The following is a 16,382-nucleotide window of genomic DNA, read 5'->3' on the forward strand; positions in this document are numbered from 1 at the left end:
CTATTGCACTTATAGCAATGATTCTTGCTCACTGATTTTTGTGGCTTGCTGAAGGTTTTTGGTTTGAAAAAATTGGAAAAAGAAGCTTCAAATTTTTTAACCTTTTGTTTGAAAACAGCCTTACTTTCCTCTTTGAATCTAAGTCCAGATTTTTCAGAACTAAATCTTTGACAAGCAAGTAATTTATTAAGATTTTGGGAATCTTGAACAAATTTTGCTAAGTCTTCATTCAGGTTTTTAATTTGTTCATTCAGCCTTTTATTTTCAGCAATCAAATTAGTAGAGGCAGTGACTGTATGCTTGAGTTTGAATTTATTTAATTTAGTTCTTAAAGCATTGTTTTCTTCTTTTAAAGAAATTTCATCACAAGCTTTGGTTGCCTTAGCCTTTTTCAAAAAATCATTTTCTGCTCTCAATGCTTTATTTTCTTTCTTGCATTTGACATATTTATCTAAGAGTTTCTTAGAGTTCACAATAATGTCTTTGATAATGTAGTGCAATTCATCAATAGAAAGGTCAGAGAGATCTACCTCATCTTCATCATCGTGATCAGCCATCAAGCATAATTGAGCCTCTTGGTCTGAATCTTCAGAGCTAGTGTTGTTCTCCAAGTCTTCCCATGTTGCCATCATCACTTTCTTTTTGTCTTTCTTTGATTTTTCGCTTTTCTTTAGTTGAGGGCAATCTGACTGGAAGTGACCCGGTTCCTTGCAGTGGTGATATGTGAACTTGGCTTGATCTTTCTTAAAGTCTTTGGATGAAGAACTTCCTTTGCCTTTGTTTTTTAATCTCAGGAATCTTCTCATTTTTCTTGCAAAGAGCACCATTTCTTCATCTGAGAAACTGTCATCAAATTCCTCTTCTTTGGCTGTTATTCTTGATTTCAGTGCTACACTTTTCTTTTTGTCATCTTTGTCTTGAGACATGTGAATAGTTTCATAGGCTAGCAGCTTGCCTCTTAGCTCATCATAGGTGATTTTGATCAAATCATTCCTTTCGGAGATGACTGTGCTTTTTACTTCCCACTTCTTAGTAAGACTCCTCAAGATCTTCCTTACCAAGGTTTCTTCAGAATAGCTCTTCCCCATGGCATCCAGATTGTTGATGATTATTGAGAACCTTTCGAACATTTGATCGATGCTCTCGTCCTCCTTCATGTTGAACATTTCATACTCCTTCATCAGCATATCAATTATGGTCTCCCTCACTTGTTTAGTGCCTTCATGGGTGAGTCTGAGCTTGTCCCATATTTCTTTGGCCGTCTTGCACCTTGACACTTTTCTGTATTCTTCAAAACTGATTGTGTAGTGCATCAGGTTGATTGTCTTTGCATTGAGTTTAACCTTCTTCTTTTCTTCCTCTGTCCACTCACTGTCTTCTTTTTCCATGACTTCTCCATCAGTGTTTTGCTTAGTTGGAACGTCTGGTCCGTTGAGAATAATCTTTCAAATATTGTAGTTGATTGACTGCATGAAAATTCTCATTCTCTCTTTCCAGTAGGAATAGTTGCTGCCAATGAAGTAAGGTGGTCTGTTATTTGACTGTCCTTCAGTGAGTGTGAACGCCATGATATTAGGACCCATATTGTTGGCCATGGATCTTTACTCCAAACTGTGAAGCTTGACTCGTTGAGACCATGCTCTTGATACCAATTGATGGTTTTGAATGTACTTGAGAAGGGGGGTTGAATCAAGTTAGCTCAAAGCTGTGAAGCTTTTCAAGCTCTGTTTTTGCGGAAGCTAAATATGCAGGAGATTTTTTTATTTTGTCTCATACTCAGAAATAAAACAGAGAAGGGAAGAAGAGATAGAGGCCAGCATGTTTCCTGGTTCGGTTTCTAAGTTCCATGAAACCTACATCCAGTCTCCACCACAACCATGGTGGAATTTCCACTATAATCAACAGATTACAATCACCAATACTATTGAATTACAACCTAATTCAACTAGTATCTACCACTAAGCTTTCTTTACCAAAGCTCAGCTTCCCAAGTGCTATCCCGATTTGGAAGGGGAACCTAGCCAGATTCAGAAACACCAAGTGTTGTCCCAACTTGGCATGGGGAATCCGCAGATTCAATTTACCACCAAGTGCTATCCCAACTTGGCAAGGGGAACTAAACCTTAGTTCACAGAAACCAAATTACACAGAAAGAATTCATTTGGCTTTTTCATGTATCTCTTTTGCCTCTTCTCTCATGGCTTTTTCAACTCACATATTTAGCCTTTTCTCAATACAAAAGATGACACAAGATAGTCATAACAATAAAAATCAGAAATGAAGCACTATTAGAAGAAAAAGAATTCAGCTCGGTTGAGAGAATATGATGCTCTGAATTTTTGCTCTCTTTTTCTTGTCTTCAAATGTTGTAATGAGGTCTCTTTTTTTATCTTCAGCTTGCTCTTTAATTTGCCTCTTCCATTTCCTTATCCCAGCTACCCATTGGAGCTGTCTCAGCTGGCATGCAGTCCTTGCTCCATTCTGCTCCACTACCACTGCTTGTCGAAGAATCATTCCACCATCTCTGCTGTCCTTGGATTTGTTTTCTTCCCTGGCATGCTCTTCTTTCTCCCTCTGCTGCTTCTGCTCTTTACAAGTTTGTGTTTTACTCACCCATAATCTGAATGTTACTTTGCTGATGTCCTTGGGTTAGTGGAGATGTCCTGGTGTCTTGTTTCTATGCTAGAGCCACAGCTGTCCCATGATGTTGACAGATGTCCTCTTTTTCTTCTTTCTTTTTGTTCCCAACTTGTGTTCGTTGCTCTCTCTCTCTTGGCTCATATAATAATCTGTTGCTCTTTGGCAAATAATGGGCTCATGTTATGTATCACTTGAAGTGGCTGATGCATTATGAAATTAGACATTTTGGACCTGCATTACTAGCACCCAGATTAGATAATATTGGGCTTTTAACCCAACCAATATTTGTCATTATTTGTTTGCCCAATCATCAAAATAAGCTCAACATATTCTCTATACAATCACTTAGAAAGATTGCCCTTTCTCAAATTAGACAAGTCTAGAGTGTGAAACAAGTGAAGCTCAATGAGTGTCTTTAAATAAAGCAACAGTACTTCTTGGATGAGAGTGAAGTTCTATGATCATTCGACAATTTTCATCACTAAAATGACTGATAACCATATGAAATGTCCCCTCCCTCCGTGCAATTGAAAAAGAATAATGTAAATAAGGAATATTTAGGCAACATAAATAGAAATAAATACACCATAAATGTAGCATAAAGAAGGATCACCTGCTTGGTTCAACCAATTTAAGAATTCGAGATATAATGGCTGATCGAATAGTATAAAAAAAACTCATCTTATAAACTTCTGACTCAGCTAATTGATCTCTGAATCTGTTTAGCATAGGCTTGAAAATAATGGGATATAATATAAAGGAAACAGTGGAACGAACACATCTATATCTTATAAGTATGTCAATGATCACATGACTCACCTAACGATCATGCCTAATTCTGATGCCCAAGAAAACAAAACAATGCATATGATACATATATATGATATAAACATGTTAAGTAATAATCGATTGATGGAACAATGAAGGTAAGCAATTTCAGGACCAAAAAAATGCATTCAACCAAATTGCTTTGATTAAATTTGAATATCAACTAACAAGTAAAGTGACATCAGAAGAAAAATTACTCTACCAGATGACATCAAACTCATTTAATCATGAATAGTCATCTATCAACAATATAAAATGAGAAGTAAACATTCAACCAGGTTAGGTAAAAAAACCACATGATCAGATGATACGAAAAATTGGGTCAACAAAATCAGAAAAAATGGAAAAAAAAAGAATTAACAATAAATTGCATCATCAGGAAACTCTGCAGATACAAACAATAAATTTAGAAAGATTTGAGTAACAACAGAAGCAATAGCTTTAAACAACAATAATTAATTGATCTCAAACAAGAAAAGAAAACGAGGACATTTGTTAGAATGAAAAAACATAACCACAAAAAGATGTGCTTTCTTCCACATTCCAGTCAAAGGAAATATCTAATCTACTATTTTGCAAGGGAAAAATAGAAAATAAATTAGAGAAAGAATGATCGACCATACCTTGTCACAGTTTCACAATAACTTCAAAATTGCTTTATTTGGAAAACAGCATTTAAGAGCGTAGGAGGGTTTTTACCGGTCTTTAGGCACAAAACAAGGAGAAAAAAGTATATATAAAATCACAAAGAACCGTGAAAGAAAAATGAGAGACTTGAATCAGGTTAAGTGCATAAAGGATAAAGACAGAGGGATTTTGGCTCAAGATGAGAAGATCAATGAAAGGTGGGAGAGTTATTTCTATGAGTTATTTAATGAATGACAGAAAACTCTTCCGAGCCTTGGTCGGTTATGCACGAGAAAAGAAGATAAAAACATCGACTACTATCGAAGGATTCGAGACTTTGAGGTAAAAGAGGCTCTAAAACAGATGAAAAATAATCGAGCAATAGGACCCGATAATATCCCAATTGAAGTTTGGAAGGGTCTTAAAGAAAAAGACATCATTTGGTTAACCAAGCTTTTTAATGAGATTTTAAGGTCAAAGAAGATGTCAGATAAGTGGAGAAATAACACATTGGTATCTATCTACAAGAATAAGGGGATATACAGAGTTATGGAAACTATAAAGGGATCAATCTCATGAGTCATACTATGAAGTTATGGGAAATAGTGATAGAACGGAGGTTGAGACAAGAGACACAAGTAACAGAGAACTAATTTAGTTTTACGCCAGGAAAATCCACCACTGAAGCTACATACCTGTTAAGAAGGATGATGGAGAGGTATCGTAGTAATAAAAGGGACCTACATATAGTGTTTATTGATTTGGGAAAAATATATAATAGGGTACCAAGAGAGGTCTTATGGAAGGTTTTGGAAAGGAAGAGAGTAAGATATCATATATTCGCGTAATTAAAGACATGTATGATGAGTCTAAAACTAGTGTGAAGAGTCAATGTGGTATGATAGTGGAATTTCCTATTGGTATAGGATTACATTAAGGATCATCCTTAAGTCCATACATTTTCACATTAATTTTGGAAGTACTCACAGACCATATCTAAAGAAAGATCCAAATAAGAAGTTGGATTTATGAAAAAAAAAAAAGCTTTAGAAGTGTACGGTCTGCACATAAGCCATAGCAAGACGGAATATATGGAATTTAAGTTCGGCCGCCGAAGGAAAAACTCTAATACAGAGGTGAAGATTGGAGAAAACATCATACGAAAAGTTAAAAGTTTTAAGTATTTTAGATGCATCATATACAATAATTGAGAGATTGAACAGGATGTAAATTATAAGATCCAAGTAGGTTGGTCAAAATGGCAGAATGCGTATGGTTTTATGTGACAAAAACATAGCTTTAAAACTTAAAGGTAAATTCAGTCGCACTGCTATCAGACTCGATATACTTTATGGTACAGAGTGTTGTGTGGCTAAATGGGAGCACGAACATAAGTTAAGTGTAACAGAGATAAAAATGTTGAGATGGATGAGTAGTTATACGCGATTGGATAGAATAAGGAATGAAGATATAAGAGAGAGAGGGAGAGAGAGTTGGAGTAGCTGTGGAAAAGATGGTAGAATCGCATCTCAAGTGGTTTGGATATGTGACAAGAAGACCGACAGAAGTTGGATGAGACAGAAGATGGACAAGAGGGAAAAGACAGAAGAAGACCTAGAATGACCATCCATAAAATGATCAAATAAGATTTACATGTAAACGATTTCTCTGTAAACATAATACATGATAGAACTCAATTGTATTGTTTGATTTATGTAGTTTATCACATCTAATAGAACAAAATTTTGTTGTTATTGTTTTTGAAAAACAACATTCACATTTACCAAAATATATGCATATTTGTTGCTCTATCAGTCGTATCTCTAAAATAAAAGAAAAGACTAAACTACTCTCCTTATTACATATGTCACGAAATCTGGTATGTTCTACCTACCAATATGCGACAAAAACTAACAATGACTACGAGATCAGAGACATACAAATTGGCGAGGAATATGCAGGAATATATTCACACACTGACATATAGGCTGCGTTTGTTTTTGAGAACAGGACAGGACAAGACATTGAGAACATGACAGGACAAGATACTGATGAACAGAGACACAAAATTTTGTGTTCTTGTATTCTGTTTGGCGATAAATTAGAACAAATTATGAAAATTCAATTTATTCTCATTTTTTTTCATTCAAAAAATTTGAGATGAAAAATATAATAATAAAAATATAATTATAAAAAATTTAACAAGAATAATAAAAAAATAAATAAAAAATAAGTTGTGTCCATTGTTAATGTCTCTGTGTCCTTCCTGTCAGGATGGATACAAAATACACTAATTCAGTGTCTCTGAACACATTATCTCTGTCCATATCTCCTCTGCCAAACACAATTTTATATCTTTGTATCCCTGTTTCAGTGTTCTGTTTCTGTAAACAAACGCAGCCATATTGACCGACAAAATTACGAGGATAATATATTCACAAAGAGTTTAGCGTCAACGAACAATTTCAACACCCAACTTAAAAAATAAAAAGTAAGTTAATGCATATATTTGAGTTCATGCATGAATAAAAATACAATTTTTTTTCTTTTTGATAATGACACACATTTTGAGGATGTAAGAAATTGCTAAAGGAATTTGAAAACGGCAACTTTTTTTGTGTCATATATCAAAACAAATATCGAGTATTTGCAAGCATATAATTTGACAATTTTCCATGCTTACATATAATTACAACAGAAAATCCCCAAGATTCAACCTTCAAGTAGGGGTTGAAAGTTTGAAAGTGAGTCAAATCAGCTCATGAGTCGATTCAAGTTCGATTCGTTAATAGTTAGATAAGTTAAACTCCTGGTGAGCCAAGTTTGAGCGTGAGAGCTCATAAATTAAATGAGTCGAGCTTGAGTTTAAATAAGCTCAGCTCGTAAGCTGGTTCGATTATATATATATATATGATCTTATTTAAAATTTTATATTTATTTTTTATATATAATTTTAATGTAGGACATAAATAAAAAAATTATAATTTATTGATAGATAACAATATATAAAATTGATTTTTTAAATATTTTTAAAATATAAAATATAATTTATTGATATAGAATTATAAAGTATATCCCTATTATTTGAGTTTTCGGTGAGCTTGAGTTTAAAAAATAGACTCGATTGTTAATGAGGCTAGCTGTGAACCAAACTCAATTTTTATGAATCAAACTTAAGCTTGGTCTAACTTAATTCAACTCGACTCACTTCCAGCTCTACCTCTAAATTCCCTGTAAATACCCGCCCTCTACTGACTCCCTTGCTTAAGTATTGAGTATTGGAGGGCCACAACATGGAGCTAGCACTCCCAAAATTTTTCAGATAACCAAAGTCAAGAATATCATCAATGGATATAACAGCACGTCAAGAAAATAGCGTAAATTCAAACAATAAAATTAAAAGGATTTAAGTAAAACAAAAAGCAATGGTTTTAAATAAGAATAATTAATTGATCTGAAACAAGAAAACCATACGAGGACATTCCTTAAAATCAAAGAATACATAACTACAAAAGACATACTTTTTTTTCACATTCCAATCACCTTATTACTTAATTAATCACAATTTGATCAGATTTTATAATTCGAAAAAATTTACTAACTCCAAATATTACATTTAAATTATTAAATTATTATTATTAAATTTTTTTATTATTTTTATCTATATTTAATTTATTATTTAATTAATCACAATTTGATTGGCTTTTATAAACATAGCTAGACTTTCACCTTCTAAAAATTCATAGACTTTCAATGATAAGTGTCAAACCAAATATTCATGCCTCACCTTCCTGTAAAAATTAACACTCATAATAATTAAAACTATTCACATCAAATACATTATCTCCTCTTAACACCCTCCACTGACATCTTTTCTTTGCTACACAAAACAATATCCTCTCCTCATATATATATATATATAAGTTTTTGTTCCATACACTTCTATCAAATAGTGTACCTAATTTAAATTAAAAGTAGTTAAACATCTTATTTTATATACTATACAGCAGAAAATAACAATCTTAGTTGGGAGCCACTCAGCCGTTTAAAACATCTTTTTTTAAAGATATTTTTTAGTAATTAAAATTCAATATATATAATTGATTAAATCGTGTTATTTTTGTTAAAATTAGATCAGACAAATTAATTTGATCAAAAATATTGATGAACTAAATCTTGAACCAGTCTAAATTAATATTTTTTATAGAAAATGATTAAAATAATCTTATTATTATTATTATTATTATTATTATTATTATTATAATGAGTATTTTAGTCATTTTTTATAATAAGGGTATTATAGTTATTTTTTACTAGCAGCTCAACAGGTACTACCGTGTCTGTTCAGCTGCTTTTCTATTGTTTTAAAAGATTAATTTTTATATTTTTATTTTTAAAATTATAAATTTCATAAAATAATTTAAAAATTAAGAATAAAAAATATTTAAAAAATAGATATAAAAATTTTTAGAAGTTATTTAAATTTCAGAATATATAAAATTTATAAATTTAAATTAAATAAAATATTAAAAAATTTATTCTATTATTATTATGTGTAACAAAATCAAAATAAATATTTATAAAGTAATTATTTATAAACATTATATAGATTTATTTATTTATTTTTTTAACAGTATTTAATTTAAAACAAAGATAAAACATTATATTCAAAATATTTTTTATTTTTATGCATAATTCTAAATTTTATATTCAAGATCCAATTAATTTAAAAGAAACATAAAGATAGAAATTAATTGTTCCCAGTATTTAAAGAAAAACAATGCTGATAAAATCTTTTGTGTTAACAAACACTGCACTGGACCAAGTGAACTTAATACTTATTGTAATAATTTTTAATCTTTTTTTAGATCTAATATATCAATTTTTATATTTTTAAATAATAAAATTTTTAAGATTTTTTTAAAGTTTTATTTAATTTCAAAACAAAATAGTAATTTTTATGTTGTTATTTTTTTCTTATATTTTTAAATTTTTTTTATATTTTTTAAATTATAAATTTGAGATAAAAATAAAAAAATTTTAATAAATAATAAATTATTAATAAATAAAAAAAATAAAATTTTATAAGTTATTTAATTTTTTTAATATATAGAATAATAAAATTTAAATTAATTTAAGTATAATACTAAAATCATTACGTTATTATTATATGTAACGATCAAGATAAAAATTTATAAATATTTATAAATTTATTTATTTTTTAATCTTATTTAATTTAAAACAAATATAAAAATTTAAATTTAAAGAACCTTTTTTCTCGCATAGTTTTAATTGTCAAAAATTTTTTTCTTTTAATTTTATATTTAATATGTTAAATCAACTTTTATTTCATTATTTTTTTTTTAATTTTTAAATTTTTATTTTTATTATTTTTTTTACCTTTCTCCATGCGTATATTTATTATTATTTTTTCATTAAGTAAAATAAAGATAGAGAGAGTACTATATGTACTCCATAGAATAAAGAAGAAGACAACACGGATAAAAATTATGTGTAGAATAAAGAAGTAATTGCACGAAAAATGAAAAAAATTAACTCATAATTACATATTTGACCAAATTTTAAGACGACAGTTATATTAATCATTGTTTATCAATAGAGTGAGGATGGAAAAACGAAAATTAGACACTAAATTCTCTTATTCTCTTTATATATTTTATTTTTTATAAAAAAATATTAATTTATACCAGTTTAAAGTTTAGTTTATCAATTTTTTGATCAAATTGAATTTGTCCATTCTAATTTTGACAGAAATAATACGATTTAATTAATTATATAAATAAAATTTTAATTATTAAAAAATATCTAAAAAACGTTTTACACATTTTATCTGAGCCATCCTAATTTACATCCCTTCAGTTTTATTCATATATATTATCCTTCTTTGATAAAATTAAAAATTAAAAAATCACTTGCCATCGTCGCTGTCGCTGTTTTACTCTCATCATCGACCATGCTGCCGCAGCAATATCACCATTGTGGTCCCCACATACATGATGTCGTCGTCGTCATTATTGCTGCTGCTATTGCTGTCGTCCACGGCTAAATCGCCATTGCAGCTGGCTATGACGACATGTGGTATATTTTCCATGTCGATCTCCTCACATCGTCGCCGTCGATGACAACGTCCATGTCGGCGTTACCCTCGCCCTCAACGCCACCCATGATAAAGAAAAGCTGCTTTACCTCGACCTCGACGCCACCCATGATAAAGAAAAGCTGTAACTAGGTCATTGTCGAAACGGATTGCCGGCAAATCTTCATCCTCAAATTTAAACATCAATGTGAAATTGTAATCTAGATTATTTTTTTTATCAACAGTAGATATAGGTTTATTTGTTGTAATTTTTTGTAATAGGAGTACATAAAGAATACGCAAAAAATGGTGTAATTTTAGAGAACATGCACGATGCTTGCATGTGTTCCGGACACCATCCAAAGTATTGTGATAACATTATAATCACCTTCATTCCTCTTCATTCCCACTTCGTTACTAGTCCTTCTCCCTCTCTCAGCTCCTCCTTCACACTTCTTATCACAGTTTTTCCTTTTTCCTCTACATGGATATGAACGGGCTCGCCAACAGTTATCCGTCCACCAACAGTTATCCGTCCGCCAACGGCCATCCGAACAGGCCCGTCGAAAATGGTTATCCCAACGGCAATGATGGAGGGAACGACAATGACGACAGCGACAGTAGCAGCAGCGATGATGGAGGCAGACGAGGAGGACATCCTTGAAATTGTTACCTAGATTTTTTTTATCAATAGCAGATATATAAGAAGAGCAAGAATGACATCAAAGTTTCACTGCATTTTGTAAGAACAAATCTAATGAATGAAAACAAGGACATTAATGTGACATATTCCTGACTAATTGTTTCAAATTTGGCACCCATTACTGACTTGATAATATTTCATGATTCACATTATAAGTGTGAGTGTGTATAAAGGCGAAAAAGGTCACCAGAGTCTAATGTGTAACAATACATATAGTAAACCTGAAAACAGAGGCCCCCATGGTACACAATGCTATCTTTGCTCTTTGGCTCCTATCCCCGTGCTTACCTGTAGTAACAGAAGTGATGTGAGATCATTAATATATTTGAATACTGCATATTCAGTTATTCACCAATAGCAAAAAAAGCTAAACATTCTACTTTTTTAATGAGAGTACATACGGAGTACGTATATAAAATGTAATAACTCAACAAATATTTTTTAATGGGAATTTTTTTCATTCTCTTCAACAATGAGAAAACTTATTTTTCTTTCTTTCTTAATCCTTCTAATTCATCAAACCATCAACATCACAACTTAAACAGTTTAGAGCATGAGATTTCTTTCAGTTTTTTTTTTCCTCCCTAATGCATATTGTGCAAATGCCTCATTATTGGAAATAACACCAATCACACATGTCCTGGCATAAGACTTGATTTCAGAAATATTATATCAAACATGTTTTTTCCAGTTGTCAACTTGGAGGCTTTTGCTTACAATGTGTTTGATGAGACCGATCCCGAACCTTTAACGGATCAGTATGTGCTTTGGAATTGGGCTAAGTTCGAGATTTCTGAAGAAAATCTCATATCCTAAATTATTCAATCTGTGATATTGATGATTTGATGACCAAAACGAATTAAGAAAGAGAAAAATAAGTTCTTCTCATTGGTAAAGAGAATGAAAAAAATTCTCCTATCTGCTGAATTATTATACTTTATATTGTATGTACTCCTTATGTACTCCCACTAAAAAAATTACAATAAATAAAGCTACATTTACTATTGATAAAAAAAATAATCTAAATAACAAAAGTTACAAGTTAAATACAAATAGATAGAGAAAGTAAAAGAATGGATTTGACTTAGATCAAAACCTCATATTTAAATATTTACTGTTTTAGATCAAAGGTATAAATCTTCATTGTTAAGTTACCATGATGTGTTTTTGTTGTGACTCATGGTGGCTGCAATTTAAGAGAAATACAACTCTCTCTCTCTAAATCTTTTTTCCAAATGTTTGAATATATAAAATTGTTATCTATTTATGGGATGAAAGTATTGTCCCTTTTTTTTTTGACATTGTAGCTACTTCAATGTGCAATAAATGTAGCATGTACTGCACTCGTGTGTTACATTGTTAGTAGTTATTTAAAAATAACTAACTTGATGGAAGTTAGTTTTCAGAGAAAGAAAATCAGAATTCTAGTTTTTCTTTTTGCGAATGAAATTCCTCTTCTCCTTTCACCCATTAAGTAAAGTCTTGAAGAAGGAATGAAAAAGACAAAAGGATGGATAGATTAGCAAATTCTCCGAATAAACTCCAATCAATAAATCGGGTTAGTAGCTCTATCAATTCGTATTTGTGAGAAAAATAAATTTCAAAATTTTTATGACATGAACGGTGGTTTTAGAATGTATCATTGACACTATATTAAACTTGCATATTTTTGTGATAGGAGCCCTGCGGATTCTGAGTTCTAACATTTCCAAAGCTTCTTGACAAAAAAATAATTACTTTCTCTTTTAATTTGCTTTTTTTTTTCTTTTCCAGAGTTTTGCCTTTGGCTCTAAAGCATCCCGGGTTTCATCTTTTTCCAATGGTTGAAAGTTGAAACTTGGAACAAAGTCAATTTCATTCCCTAGTGCTTGTTTTAGTGCCAATAAGTTGATAAAAAAATATATTTTTTAATAAATATATTTTTTAAAATTTTTTTGAGTGTGTTTAGTAAATTTTTAGTAATAAAAATAAAAGTATTAAAAATAATATTTTTTTAAGTTATTTACATTTTTTTAAATAATTTTTTTCTTAAAAAAATATTTTTATATAATAAATAAACAAAAAAATATTTTTATATTATTGTTCTCAAATATAATAGATAAATAAAAAGATATTTTTGTATGAGATATTTAAACTAAAATTATTTTTACTTTTGCTAAAAAATCTTTAGAAAAAATATAACTCAACAAAATTATTTAAACTAAAATTATTTTTCACTCGGATATGACTAATGTTTTTCTTTAATCTGCAATCTATATGGTAAAATTCATTCCAAAATTCTAAAACCAGAACAACTTAGCTAACAAGTTCATAATTTTAAAGTAAATTCCAGGTTCGATTTTGCTTTGTCGAGTTTTCATCATATAAATCAAGTTTCACCATTTTAACCAAGCACTATGCATTTGAGGCTTGGTGTTACCATATTAGAACTTATTTATATTATACACATTTACCCTTTTCTTCGTTGTGCTTTTCAATATCCATACACTCCATATAGAGATTTCAGAGGTACTCATTACACGAAACATAAATTATGTAATTTAGTGGAATATATTGTAATTCTGCAGATTACTCTGCATCTCTATTAGACTATATTGTAATAGAGGATGGTATAATATGCAAGTTACTCCACTTGAGCTGTTGTTCAAGCTGTTACTTTCATCCCAAACATAAATTTCAAAAAAACACTTGAAAGGATTTGTACTCCACTTCAAAAAAACCTCTTTATAGTGTAATTACAGTCTTATTGGTGCTTATATGTGAACAATAGGTAAGGGAGGCTTAATGTAATGCTAGGGAGAAAAAAAAATTGTTGAAATAATTCAAAATTATCTTATTTAATATTTATTTACGAGAAAGTTTAGGGAGTCAGTATTTTTATCAAAATTTGGCCAGCAAAAAAAAAGTGAGTAATCTCATATCATTAGATAAAATCTCACACCATTAAAAATACTAATAATGATTAATTAATGGCTACAAAACACACAATTTGCTGATTTCTAATACTCCTCTTTATTTATTACAGAATGTATTAAATAAAACAAAAAATAATAAATTTTAACCCTTTTTTGACTAATTTTTTTGTTATAAAATATTTTCGATTCACGAATTAGTGAATTACCCAAACTCAAATACTGGATTTATCCAATGACACTAATGATGACCATAATACTCTCAAAACTCCTCTATGCAACCAACATATCCAAGGTTTGTTTAATATTTTTTAGGCTTTAGATTATACTATTTATCTTAAGTATGTAATAATTAGGATAAAGCACATTTACACAGCTACAAGCCTTCTCATATTTTGCATAAGTATGTATTTGCTAATGCATGTGATGATGTGAAATAGGTACATTTGGGTGTAATTTTATTGTGTTTCCTGTTTCATTCTGTCTGTATATTGATACGGTATTTTACAACCACACTTATTAATCAGAAGTGCATTGGGTCGTACCAAGTAATATCTTACGAGAGTAAGGGTCGATCCTATTAGGATTGATGGACTAAGCAACAATAGTGTTTGATAGGCTTAGTTAGACAAACAAAAATTGGTGTTGAGATGCAGTATAAAAGAGATTAAACAATATAAAAAATATTGAAGAAGGGCAAGTAATTAAGTTGGAAATAATATATGGAGAGGGCAGTTAAGGCTTTAGAGTTATCTATTTTCTAGATTGACTTTTCTTATTAACTATTTTAATTATGTAAGATTTAATTCATGGCAAACTATTTATGACTAGACCCTAATTCCTTAGACTTTCCTAGTCTCCTCTAAAATTCATCAACTGCCAATTTCTTGGTCAATTAATTCCAATTAGAGGGTGATGATCAAATCCTAGTTTATATGCCACAAGAATCCTAATTATTCAAAGATAAATGAATTATATGTCACATATCCCGTTAAATACAAACAATTAGAAATTCAGGATAATATGTTTTCAAGTTATTGTTCAAGTAAAGAGTTTTTCCAAGTTTTACAAAAACTCAAATAGAACGTGGGTCATACTTCCGTTCCACCCAAATTCATAAAATAAAGAACGAAAACAATTATTGAAATATAAATCAAAACATGAATTAAAATAGAAAAATAATATTATCAATCCATATAATAGACAGAGCTCCTAACCTTAACAATGGAGGTTTAGTTGCTCATGGAAAAGAGAAATTAAGGATTCAGGTAAAAATGTACCCCCCTTTGCAATCTGATGGCATCAGATCCCTTTTTATAACTAATCCTAATAAATTTAAAATCTAATATTTAAAATTAAACTTAAAATAATATCTTTTCCTAATTTAAGATTTGAATTTAAATTCAAATTAATTAACAAGTCTTCAGCTGATGGGTGGGGGCCACTTGATTTGTCCATTCTGCAGCTTCTAATATGTGATTTCTGGGCTAAGAACTGGGTCAAAACAGCCCAGAAATCGCCCCCAGCGTTTTTCTATATTTTCTGCACGTGGCGCATGTGACGCGTCCGCGTCGTCCATGCGTTCGCGTCATTTGTGCAGATTCCAGTCCACACGATCGCGTCAGGCACGTGATCGCGTCATTTCGATTTTCTCCATTCCGCGCGGTCGCGTGAGCCATGCGTCCGCGTCGGTATTCGTTGGTCATCTTCTTGGCTTCTTCTCTTTCTCTGCAGAAACTCCATCAAATTCCGCCAAATGCTACCTAAAATAAACAGTATTGCACAAAATTCAAAATAGCATCCATAGTGGCTAAAATATAATTAATTCTTAATTAAACTCAATAAATTAGATGCAAATTCACTAGGAAAAGATAGACAATATACTCACGCATAATGTATCTTGTATTAAACGTGACAAGGTATTGTTATGAACCTCTGATTAATTAGAGTCGGTAACATGGAGTTCTTTAAAGTAGGAAACTGAAGCTCATCGCGAAAAAGAGAGTTAACTTCAATTAATTTCTTCAGTTTAGCAAGCAGTATTCCAATAAGAAAATGTTGTATCCACATATAGCTGCTCATTACTTTTGCAACTTTCATTTAAAAACAAAAATTTTAACTGTGTAAGCTAGAACATGTTAAATAAATCAAAGAACCAAAATAAAATTTGTTATTCATATATGATGTTAGACTAGGAATTTAAGAATGTAAACTGTTCTTGTATGGATACCTGGAGGGAGAGCTCGGTCTCTGGGAATCGACGCCGAGTTGTTATTTTCGGTGCCGACCTTTGAGCTTTGTGGTAATCCGAGCTTTACTCCAAGAGGATGTCCAATCGCATAGAGCTTTGAGCAAGAAACAGGGGGAGTGTACCTGCAAAGGCACTCCGAAACTTAAGTCAGTATTCTGTATTATTCGAACTTACTGAAGAAAATACTTTACCTTGCTTTATATGATGGACCTTTCGTCTGTTACGGTTTTGGCATTAAGGTCGGTCTTAAAAATGGTGGATAACGTATCCGAGTTATGTGCCGTTTGATCGTCGGTTATGATAGAAGCATTTATCTACCCGAGT

This window comes from Arachis hypogaea, chromosome 12, assembly GCF_003086295.3.
Source record: "Arachis hypogaea cultivar Tifrunner chromosome 12, arahy.Tifrunner.gnm2.J5K5, whole genome shotgun sequence".
NCBI classification, from domain to species: Eukaryota; Viridiplantae; Streptophyta; class Magnoliopsida; order Fabales; family Fabaceae; genus Arachis; species Arachis hypogaea.